This window comes from Rhagoletis pomonella, unplaced genomic scaffold (assembly GCF_013731165.1).
Source record: "Rhagoletis pomonella isolate Grant_MI unplaced genomic scaffold, Rhpom_1.0 Rhpom_scaffold_00006, whole genome shotgun sequence".
In the NCBI taxonomy this organism is placed as follows: Eukaryota; Metazoa; Arthropoda; class Insecta; order Diptera; family Tephritidae; genus Rhagoletis; species Rhagoletis pomonella.
In genome coordinates this window covers 41,266,975-41,277,131 of record NW_023458560.1, presented here as the reverse complement: position 1 = coordinate 41,277,131, position 10,157 = coordinate 41,266,975, and positions in this window count along the sequence as shown.

The following is a 10,157-nucleotide window of genomic DNA, read 5'->3' as shown; positions in this document are numbered from 1 at the left end:
AAAATTTTGGCTTTGTGGTTAGCGAATCACCATTAATTTCAACAAATATTGAATTCAAAATTTCCAATGTATGCAAAAAACTTGAATTAGGCTTGTACAGACCGCCCTCCGATAAACAGTTAACATACGTATAATTTTGATCACTTTCTTCATGCGTCCTGGAACCTAGTTTTGTCAACCCCATTTTCGAAATTATGTAGCCGGCAAAATTTTCAAGTCCATCATATTCCACATCTTTGAGTGGACTGATGAAATCTTCTGCTTCATGCTCTTCTGCGAGCTACTTAAAAAAATTAGAAATCAAATAAAAACGAAAGGGTAAGGAGTTTACCTCGAGTTCTTCTTCTGCGGATATTTCAATATCGTTAAGTAGTTTGAAAACATTTTCACTGAGCAACTCCTCTTCAAATTTTAACATTACTTCACTTGAAGACTCAACATTTGTTTCCGTGCTCAAAATAGTTTCGTTTCGCCCTAATAAAGTTCATGCATACATTTTAAAATCTTTATGACAACAACAATAATTTCTTTAAGTGGTTAAAAAATTACCTAGAAGGTATGATCGAAATCTGTACATGCAGCCCTCCTTTCGCCCGTATTGCACTGAAGAAGTTTTCAAGACAGTCTTGATTTAACTTGCTTGTAATAATATAAGACACACTATAATTTTTTTTTTCTTCGTGTATGTTACACGCTTCCAGCCACTGTTTTCGCACGAACGGTAGCTTAGGAAACGTAAAAAACTTAACCCCAGATCCTTTACATGTATGTACCGAATTTTCACAGTTTGGGCACACACAGCTCATTTTTTCTTTTTATTTTGTAAATTTACACAAAATTTATCTCATATATGTTCAATAACTTCACTAAACTTCACTCATTTTCATACATTTTTGTTTACTTTTACAAAAAAAAAAAATATTATCTCTGGTGATCAGGTAGCATGAATTTTATGAAATGTCATAATTTTATTAAAAGTCAAATGGTTAGCAACAACAACGAATGTCATTAAATGGAACTACCTTCTTTTTTGTATCATGTGTGGGTATATGAATAACGACCGCTTAAAATCGATTTCAAAGTTCTACTTTCGCTGTAGAAATTTTAGGTCTACGTTATGTAGTTTGACTATTGTCAATTAAATCGAATGCTTTGTATTACATGCGCTCCACGTTTTTCATTTTCAATTTCATAGATTGTTTATAATGACTTTTGCTAATACTATAATATGTTGTATCAGGGTTGAAATTTTTGTACTCAAAATGTGAAACCAGAAGATTGCCATCTCCCTTAAAATAAGTAAACAAATAAATATTTGGTGCTAAAATATTCTTCTAAGTGTTTGGCCGAACTTCTGCTCAAACTTGAGGCATGAGTTCTGATTTTATAAGAAGAGTTTTCAAGGCAGAAATATACTCGAAGGTTTGCCATTGCGTGCCGAAGGACGACTGCTATTTTGGGTTATGATCTGACCAGGTATTTAACCATGGTCCTATGGAGTGGAAGTACGCACATGTAATCACTCTGCTAAGGCGGCCACCGTAAGTACATGCTATACATATCGTCGTTTCAAAGTATAAAACCGCGTATCAAGAAAATGCAAAACCGCGTAATTGCATAAATTATTTTCTAGAGAGTAAAGTCACCCATATTTCAAAATGGTTATTTTTTTTATAAAGCAAACGTATTTCTGGCTAGTATATTTCAGGACGAATGAATAAGAATTGAGCCAAGAGATTAGATTATTTATTCTTAAAATGCATGAAAACTATAGTATGCTTGCAAACAATTAATAATGTATTTGCACTTCAAATTTGTATTTTAATAAAGTATTAATTAAATAAATTATTATTGTAAATTATTATTTTAATAAATAGATATAAAGATATTTATACTTGGCAACTCTTGGACTTTTCTTCATTTGTAACAAAACAAAAAAATAATTGTATTTTTACAAATTTAAAGCAAACAGGCGTTCTTTACAAAAAAATGTAGTTAGGGATCGAATTGCGCATATTTTTTTTACAATATCAAGTGCCCACAAGAAGTGTTAAACCACTAAATAGCTTAAAAAACGCTTTCAAAAATTCGAAACGAGAGTGAAGTGCAGTGTTCAATTGTGATCGAAATTGCAGGCAAAATTTGTGCGTGTGTAATTAATGTTTTACTTATTTGAAGAAATTTTGCCCGTTGTTATTAAAAATAAGCAAACCAAGACCCCCGCTTTCCACTGGTGGTTACATAATACTTGAATAGCTCCTTAATTAACATGTGTTTGTTTTGAGCACGCACGGCCAGTTAAACAGGCATGTCTGAATCGATTTCCTTCATCATTCTTAGCAATTTGATGTGCATTTTTATTGTTATGTGTTGCAAACAGACATTTTAGGAACTAAATAGGTTCTAAAATCTCTGTACACAAGCGCACTTATTTTTAACAGTTTCCAGTTTATGTAATATTAATCAAAACAGCTTTTATTTATTTTATGTATTATGTGATTTCTGGAAGCGTCGAATACAAAAATGGGCTGTGACTGGGTTTATGTAATTTGAAATTGTATTGATGATTACTAATAATAATAGAAAAGCGCTTACATATCGACACAACTAAAAATTTCATATATTTCAGTAGAGCCAATTAAAGATTTTTTTGTTTCGTAATTTAGCAATATGTCTTGGAACGTAATTATTCCGGATTATATGCAGTCATACTGTAAGCTTTCAAATTATGTATTTTTCTAAACCTGAAATTTTGAATTGTGCCGTTATTGCAGAGGACCATCGACATATGTTAGTGTTTGGCCGAGCTACTCCTCCGATTGTGGCATGCGCCTTGATGTTGTCGCACAAAGGGGAGGGACCTACAGTTTTACGCCGACTCCTGCCGGGGTCCGACCACTATTACAAAAAACATTTTCTTTTTTTTTTGTTGGCCGGAACTGGGCTCGGACGCTCACCCTGCGGAATGGTAGTGCGCACTTCTAAACACTACACCACAGCGATCGCTTAATTAATTTTAATCATTAATCGCGATTAACCATTTATTCGTTAATTTTTAGTCATTCATAGACTAACATTTTGTCGACAATACTCGCATAAGATAGTCCCAAATTTTCACAAAAGAGAAAAGTGATTTTCTTCAAAATTTTTGAATGACGTCTTGACTGAACTTACTAATTCGGAATTTCTACTATTACTTATAGAGTAGGCTATTCATAAAGTCTGGGTAATGAAATACAAATTTTTCTATTATAAGTTCCATAAATATAAGGAGACTTTTATTGTTTAATTTATTTTTTGCACATAAACTTGTATCTTGAACTTCTTTTTCCAAAAAGTGAGGATGTCAAAATTTCAATAGATATCGGATGTACGGTAATTTTCCAAAGAGATCTCCTAATAGATAAGTTCATGAAAATTATTCCAAACGAAAACTTAAAATTGATAAAAAAAATAATAACTAATTTATATTAGAGGTTTGAAGTTTATCCCACTGTAAGTATGAAATCTTCAGCTATGTGTTTCCATTGTCACTTTTTCGTAGCCATATCAACAGCCTGACAATTAAGAAGATTGTGACATTTCATGCTACCATACGCAATATCTTAAATCCTTCAAATTTTATTATTAACCTTTTGTTTGTTAAAAACATTTTCTTCTTAGATTCGAAACTTGATCAAGCAAAATTGCCTTTGTTTTTGACTAAGAGATGCTCAATAAGCTCAGAATTGTAGTTCTCATTTGCATACATAACAATAAATTATTAATTTTTGTTTCACACCAACTCCAATATTGAACAGTAAAATATATTTTAATCTTACCCAAATAAACAACGATTTAGTTCAATGGTCAATCACATATAGAGTATAGGGTGGTACTGTGTTAAAGTTTTAAAGCTTTTAAACGTAAAATGACGGCTAATACCTTTTTAAGCGTTTTGTAATTTAACCAAAACTCATTAGCATCTACTCAAGCAAGGAATTATTTACTTTTCAACATGCATTAGCAGAGTGCACTTCTCTTTTGTTTACAATTTGGTTGTCAAACACACTACATCGGATCTTTTGACACATTTACCAGAATGTACCACCAGGTAGCTTCTGACAAAGAGATGACCTTACTTACTCTCTTATTTGTCCTCTCAGTTGCCAGAAAACCAAGTACGATTTCCGGTAAAATCTGGAAATTCTGGTAAAAAATGGTAATTTCGGACTCATGCGGGTTCACAACTAAATAATATTGGGAATACTTTTGAGGTGTTTGAAGAGGGTTGCGACCTGTTTGAAACTAAATTTAATTATAGTAATCATATTTTGACCTTGACACTTTTGCTAAGTTTTGGCCGGGCTTCTCCTCCGATTTGTAGCGTGCGCCTTTGCTGTTTTTTTTATTAAAGACACTAAGATTTTTAAAATATTTTCCCTAAAATTTTATCAACCTAAATGTAAAGCTTATGCCAAGTAGTTATTTAATTTAATGTAAATTTTAAACATTTTCAAGATAAAACATGAATTATATTTAAAACGTAAATGTTAATACAACTGTTTTATATATAATCCCAAACATATGATATAAAATCCCCTCTACCAAAAAACTTAAATTGGGTAACGCCGGTTTGAATTTTTACAATTGAGCAATTGTCAAAAATCTTCCTTTTTATCAAAAAGTTATTTACCAGGGTGTCTTTGAACTAATGATTGGTACTCAAGGCACATAAATACAGGTAGAAGCCAAAATGACGTTGCTCTCATGAGAACCAAACCTTTAAACTTCAACTTGATTTTATTTTATTTCCTATATTTCGTTACGCTTTGAATGTCATATCGTTGTTTTTTTTTTGAATGTTCGTTAATAACAAATTTTAATTTGCATTTGAATTTTTGTAGTGTTGTGCGGTTTATACTTAGTGTATGTGTTAAAAATGCAACACCTGAAGCGTTGTGTTTTATGTGGTGTTAAATATAAGGCAGATACCACTAATTTTTTAACGTGCCTCAATGTCCTTCGCGTAAGGAACGTTGCGAAAGCAGCTGTGGGCAGAGCTGCAGTGAAATGCCTTGCTGTGCGTTAAACATTTTAAAGAAGTAGATTCCACAAATACACCGGGAGGTACAGGAAAGGCACGTTTGAAGCCAAGTGCTGTTCCTATGACCCTTTGCCGAAAAGTCCCTCCAACAACACTGCAACTCATAAAACAAAAACAGAAAAATACTTAAAAACGTCAACCAGTGAAATGTATTTTTTTATTTTTCCTTACACACGCTCATTTTTATTTTTACTCTCCCGAAAACTTTGACTTTTGTAGGTTTGATGTCAATTTGGCTTCTACCTGTTTTTATTGTACCATGATTGGTACTGAGTTAAAGAATGCACACACATAAAAGATTGCAGCCTTTTCAATACTCATTCAGTGTTAAACCTTTTTTTGATTGGGCATTGGTTTTTTCAATCTTGCTATGAATATGTTGATGTGTTAATTCATAACTGCTTTGAGAGAATGGAAAATTCAAAAATTTTAAACCTCAATCCTAAGCGAAGAATAAGTAATGAAAACTGTATAAAAAAAAATTGTTGATTTAAAATTGAAAATGATTTCACACTTACACAGCTCTGAAACAGATACATAACTTGTACTTACAAGCAGAGACCGTAACAGTTACTAGTTTTATTAAAAAAATTGCTTTTTAACAATTACGTTTTCACTTTTGTTTAATTACTCCTAAAATAACCGTTATTTCTGACTTTTATTTTATAATTTGAAAACGACAATTATTTTTGATTTTTACCTAAATAATCGGCAAATAACAGTTATTTTTGATTTTTACACTGTATGTCTTAGATAACAGTTATAGAAGACTATTATTTATAAAAGTAACAAATAAAATTCAGTCACTGACCTTAATTTTTTTAATCATACTTATGAAAGTCATTTGTGTAAGTCGTAGTAAACGTTTGTTTTACAACACTTAAAGCGAAAAATGTTAATGACTTTTATACAAATGATTTAAAAAATAAAATTCGTTGACTGATTTTTATTGATGACTTTTATAAATAGAATTAAATAATTATATTGTTTTTTTTATTTTTTATAAAAATTGCAAATACATTTTTTTTTTCAAATTTGAGTCTCAATGAAAAAAGAATCCGATTGCCATGTATCACTTAGTTATAGAACACAGTGAATTTTTCCTTCAAAGTTTTCATCAATATTTGTAATGTTCGATCTCTGCTTATAATTGGTACCAGGGCTACTTTTAACTCAATTGAGTAAATGTAGGTTTTAAAATTTATCTGCCCCTCAAACATTTTTTTTTTTACAAATTTCGTATTTGAAGGGCACATAAATTTTAAAATATTTTTGAGAAAAAGGCCCTAAATCCAATAACTTAAAAAAAACCGAGTGTGTAGTACCTATGCGCGGAATAAATGAAACCTAAAAGAGAAAATAAGGTGAGTTGCGATGAGCGAGGTGAGTTGAGGTGAGATAAGGTGAGCTGAGTTGAGGTAAGGTGAGTTGGAGTCACTTCCTTCATCATTCTCCTTTTCGGCATCTTAATCTTCAGCTTCATCTTAAATCTTAAACTTCATCGCTGTACTCATTTCTTTTTTCATCTTTCTCTTGGTCTTTATCTTCCCCCTCACCTTCACCTTCACCTTCCTCTTGAACTCCATCTTGATCCTTGTCTGTATTTTTAACCGACTTCAAAAAAAGGGGGAGGTTATCAATTCGTCGGCGCTTGGGTTTAAATTAGCCATTAGAAAGGTTTAAAGTCAAGAGAATGATTTAATTTAACCGGAAATGGACATTGTATCCAACTGGGTCAAATAAAGTGTGGCTGCCAGCGGACGGCGTAACGGTATCAAGGCCGACTTGGATGTAGAAACTGACGTCATTCTGGGATGTAAGTCTTAAGACATCTATACATTTTCCAACTACATAAGATCAGAAATGATGCTATTTCCATCGATAGAGATGGCTCCAAAATAGAAAAAGGAGTCGGCCCGGGTCTATAAGCCAAAGAACTTCAGACAAGGCAATCATATTGCCTGCCTTATAACTGCATTGTCTTGCAGGCGCAGATCTCATACGGATCTTGTCTCATACGGAATACTCATTAAGTTTATTCCAGGGAACGTCACTATATTCGTTGACAGTCAGGCGGCATTGGAAACATTGGATTCCAAGTCGAAAGCAGTTCGGAAATGTCGCGCATTACTGAATTCACTGAGTCACGTACAACATAGAAGGGAATGAACTAGCCGGAAGTTCTAAGAGTTGACGACTACACCACAGCCATATCTAATGCACTATGGATCAGTCGTGAGCAGAGTGTCCAGATTTGGCGATTTCGCGCCAATTTGGCGATTTTTTTTTTGATATTTGCGCTTAAAAATTTAGGAAATCGCCATTGGCAATTTTTGGCGATTTTTTTCGTTCAAATAAATTTTTTGTAATTATAAAAATATACAAAACTTAGTTTCCCACGATAATTTTATGGAAGGGGCTAATGAACTGCGTGATAAACTTGACTTAATATGCTTCTAAAAGACTAGCAAAAATTTTTAATTACCCTAATCGAAGAACTTTAGAAACGATTACCTAGTCAATTAAATACATTTAAGAAAGCTTTGATTTTGTCATCAGAAAAGTGTGTGAATCACAAGAGAGCGAGTTTCAGGGACCTGCCAATTCACTATTTGACTTTGAAGGAAAGAAAAGCGGCGGAAACTGAATATTACCCTTACCCTTATGGCCGCGACTCAATAACACTCGCTCTGAAGAATTATTGACGCTAAGAAAATCTGTAGTACGGGCTCGCACCGGCGCCATCATAGCGCACTGTGCTATTGCGCCAAAGTTCCATCGATGGCGTATGCCAACAAGCGTTCCTTTGCAGAAATTGTCGGAATGGCAAAGAACCACGAAAGCAGTGCAATGGGCGGCATAGAGTCTGAGTGGTGTTTTCTGCATGGACAACATTAACGTTAATCGATCCATACAAAAATCCCCAAACAAATAAGTAAACATAAATACTTAAAAAAATATTAACAAAAATATTGCGCCGATCGAAAAGCAATAACAACAAGTAAGAAAGTCTAAGTTCGGGCGGAGCCGAACATTAAATACCCGGCGCAATTATTAAATATATGTTTTCCACCTTTCCGAAAGCTACCACTACACGATAAGCCGGGGTGTATAAATTTTAAGTAAATTAGCGTCCTTAAATTTCGAAATATTGCAGTTTCAAGCATTTCTGAAATATACCGTTATATGAAAAGCGGTCGTAATTTTAGTCCGATTTCAATAATTTTCACCGCTTTGCTTTTATGTGGCAAGCACAATAACCATACCGAGTTTGGTTCAAATTGCTAGAACGGTTAGCGAGATGCATATATGTGATCATAAGTGGGCGGTGCCACGCCCATTTTCCAAAATTGTACCATAAGCGTATTTCTTGGTAAAAAATTGTTGCAACCATCAATTTTGAATAAATTAGCTTTAATATTTACTGATTTATCGAGGATTTCGTATTTTTCTAAATTACCGTTATATGGGATGTGGGCGTGGTTATTGTGCGATTTTAAAAATTTTCGGCCATTTGGTATGTTGTAGCAGGACCAACAACTGTGCCAAGCTTGGAAGAAATTGGTGTAGCGGTTACCAAGATATACACATGTAACCATAAGTAGGCGTGGCTACGCCCATTTGCCAAAATTTTTTAATATTCTTATTTTTCGTCCAAAACTCATTGTAAATATCAATTTTGAGTGAATTATCTTCAGTAGTTACTAAAATATCGCACTTTTCGTATTTCTGAAAATTACCGTTATATGGGAGGTAGGCGTGGTTATTGTCCGATTTCGCCCATTTTCAATACCATCCGTCCTATGCCCAAAAGAAGTCCACGTGCCAAGTTTCGTTAAGATATCTCAATTTTTACTCGAGTTATCGTGTGCACAGACGGACGGACGGACGGACGGACGGACGGACTGACGGACAGACAGTCACCGCTTAATCGATTTCTCTTTTCATTCTGATCATTTATGTATACATTTGTCAATATCTATCTCGATTCGTTTTGCCTGTTACAAACAACCGTTATGTGAACAAAGTTATAATACCCTTGTGCACAAGTGCGCTCGGGTATAAAAACAAGCGACGCAAAAAATGGCACTTAAACTAAATTAAAGAAGAAGAAGAAAACGGAGAGAAAACAAGTTAAATATATATGATTGCTATTTATTATTGTTTTTGTTTATCAAGCAATGATTGGTGCGTATTTTGTTGTTTTGGTTCCAAGCGGTTTTAATTCAAGCGCTGGCCTGGTATTTGCATTTAAATTTTTTTTACATTACGTACGTTGGACAGGCATTACTTTTTTATTGTTTTTTTCTTGTTTGTTTTAAGTTTTATTTAAAAAATGTTTGCTTCTAATGCCATTAGTAGATTTCTTTAATTCTACTACTTTTGGCTTTTTTTCTTTTATGAATTTTAAAAGTGGAGTTTAGTTAGTTTGCTTATATTATTTAATTTTTTTTTTCAATTTCTTTTTTTCTTTTTCGCGCGTTTTGGACAATTGCTTGTCGTTGGTTTGCCTTGCCGTTGGATTGCCTTGTCGTTGGACTGCTCACGCACGCAAACGCGCACACATACTACATACATACATACACATCTGTATGTTTGGCATTCGCGTACGTTCGTCGCTTTAACCTGCTTGCTGCTAAGCAAATAAACAAAGCGGAAAATCAACTTTTTTTAATTAATGCCTTAATTTAATTATCTTTTTATGCTTTCGTTGCGCATTTTATCAAAAAAGGAGAACTTAGTTTTGCATACATCTTTTTCACTTTTCCAATGATATATGTAATTTTTTTTATGGTAAAATTTATACTTTAGTCGCATTTTTTGTTGTTTAAAAGTATGTATGAAATACATACGTTTTCAATGCGCAATTTTTTTTAAGAAAATATTGTTATTAACATTTGATTTTTGGTAAAAATAGTTGTTTATGCAATTTTTTATTAAAAATATTTGTTTATAAAAATAGGAGACACATTTTCGATGCACAATTACGCTAAATCTTTTTGTTTGAACAACATACTTTAACTAAAATTTATTTTTTGTTTAAAATATTTTTATATTCTTTATATTTTTT